Raw genomic sequence first — 2,714 nt, 5'->3', positions numbered from 1 at the left:
GGGGGGGGAGGGAAGAGGGATCGATGGAACGAGACGCGTGCCGATTGATCGGATTTACAAGCTGGTTAGATTCTGCGAGATTATTCCGCGTGCAACAAGCCCATTATAAGATTACGCGTTACAGCTTTATTATATTACTTGTCTTTCTCTCTTTCTCTCTCTCTCTCTCTTTCTCTGTCGCGCGCGCGTCCTCTTTCTTTTTTTACGACGGCCCAAGAGGGCGTTTATCGCGATATCGTTCGCCACGGTCGTTCCATCGGCCGTGCATCCTTTCCCCTCCTCTCTTTCTTTCTCTGTCCCTCCTTTCTACTTTTTTCACAACGTTACAACGCGTGGAAATCGTTCTCTCCGCTCATCAACGACGAATACGACCGCGTTTTAAAATTTATAGATATTATTTCGAGTAAATTGTTGTATGAACAGGCGAGGATAGTTGTGTACACGTGTTCAATTTTTATTTACTTTTAGAGATAGAGAAAGGGAATCGGTGTTAAAATTTTTGTTTCGTGTGACGAATTAATCGTATCGATCATCTTCGAATCCGCTCCGAACTCGAAGATCTCGAAGAAACGAAGGGGCACGCGTTTGAACGGGATTATGCAAAAAAAAGTTAAGTCAAACTGGGCAGCCACACCCCACGAGGTCCATCGAGGGACCTTGACGCCACGGGGCTGGCCTTTCGGGGCGTAAAATCGAGAATTTATTCCGCTTCCGTTCCCTACTGTTTCACCTTCGAATCTTGGTCTTACTCTTACTCGCCTTACGAAAAGATAGGCGGAGAAGCGGAGGAGAATAGGGGAGGCAAGGTGGAGAAAATGCACGTGTACACACGTGAGAGATGGAATCTCGAGGTGTGATTGCGGCCACGCTAGATTCGAGTAGGAGATGTATCGGTGTGGAGGGGAGGGATCGACGCCAGGGGTTTCAGATGTGTTGGTACATGGAGCCAACATCAGCGGAGCGTCTCGGCGTTGGAAGGCGCCAAAGCGTCGCGGCGCCACCCCCGGCGCCCGCCATAACGCCGCCAGCACCCAACCTCCCTTCGCTCTCTTCAACTTTTCTCTACCCTTCTCCTCGTCCTTCTACCCTTCTCCCTTGCCTTTTCTCCTTTTTTTCTTTTCTTTTTCTTTTTTTTTTTTGAGAGAAAGAGAAAAAGAGATTTTTATAGTTCGTGCATTCGTACCACCCCTTCTCGCAAATTTTGAATATGGAAATATTTTTTGCCCGATAGATTGTTCGAATTTAAAGATTCCCACGATTTATTCATCGTCACATTGAAATTTGTAAGGACGATTTCGGATAGAGATAATAAAAACGATTAGATGTGCATTGAATCGTATCTTTTTTTTATGAGAAGACGAGGATATATATTTTTTGGTCGAACTGAGATTGAAAATAATTTAATAAATATAACCGTCTCTGTAATAAATCTTCACGCAAAGTGAAGTACAAAGTGAAATATCGCAGGGTTCGGTATTTGCTTTGGGGCGAAAGCTGAATTTTCGCGAAAATCTCGTTGGCGCCGTCTCGCCTGTTGTCTAGTTGCTCGCTAAAATGGAGTTCCCTTGGCCCTCTGACATTTCAGCCGATCCGTAAACTCTTCTCCGCCATCGATACTTTTTCTTTCCCTTTTCATTTTTCTTCCTCTCTCACGCGCCTCTGGAGCGGTCGACTCTCGTTGCACCGGGAGAAAAAATTTTCCCCCCCTTTCTTATTCCCTTTTTTTCCCCGAGAAGAAATGCTTAATGCGCTCGCTCGATGCATGGCCGCACGACTCGCAGTTATTATGTGATTTCTTCTCTTTCTGTATATATATATATATATATATATCTTTTGTCCCGGTAAAGAATAATTCAATGTATCTGTTATTCAAATTCTGGCCGCGTTTTTTCCCGCGCGCCGCAAGCCGCGCGCGCCAACTTTGAATTTCAAATATGACAGACCGCGCGATAGATCGATTACTCGAGGAGCAAGAGTTAAAGGAATTTAATTTTTGCGTGCACCTATGTTTCGTTGCATTTTTAATGTTATTAAAAAATCATTTACGACGATTTGATTCTGACAAATGTAATATAATAGTAATGTAATGTAACGTAATAGTATTATAAAATTGAATGCAAGTTTGATCAATTAATTTAATGAAAGGAATTTTTCACACATTTTTCTTTCCACCACAAATTTGTCATTATATTTTGTATACAAAACGAGGATCCGTATCTAATCTCCTCGATGCATTAGCATTAGCATAGAATCCAGAGAATTCGTCGATGTAAAAATAATTTCTTCATTTAGTATAATTACGATTAATAATTAATAATAATTAATTTATAAATGTTTCATATATAAAAATTTTCTTTCGAAAAAGAAGATAAATAGAAAAACAACACTCGTTATTGATCCGCTCAAGGATCGAGGATTAAACGAGAAGAGAATCTCACGACAATAATAATCGAATAAAAATAAATAACTCGGTTCCTCTTTTTTTTTTCTCAGTTTTCAGAAGCGGCTGAGAGAAAGAAATCTCCTCTTCGAGAACGGTAGTCGCACACGCACTGGGGAGAAGAACGAGGTGTATATATATATATATAAGGAGGAAGAAAGGAAGGACTTAAACTGTAAGTAAACTCGCCGATATATCGAGTGGTCGTTTTCGATTTGCAAATCGTCGCCTCGCTCTCTCGTCGTTTCGAGATCCTCGTAAAGCCGAATCTCTC

This window comes from Apis dorsata, unplaced genomic scaffold, assembly GCF_000469605.1.
Source record: "Apis dorsata unplaced genomic scaffold, Apis dorsata 1.3 scaffold_425, whole genome shotgun sequence".
NCBI classification, from domain to species: Eukaryota; Metazoa; Arthropoda; class Insecta; order Hymenoptera; family Apidae; genus Apis; species Apis dorsata.
This window is presented reverse-complemented; position numbering follows the sequence as displayed.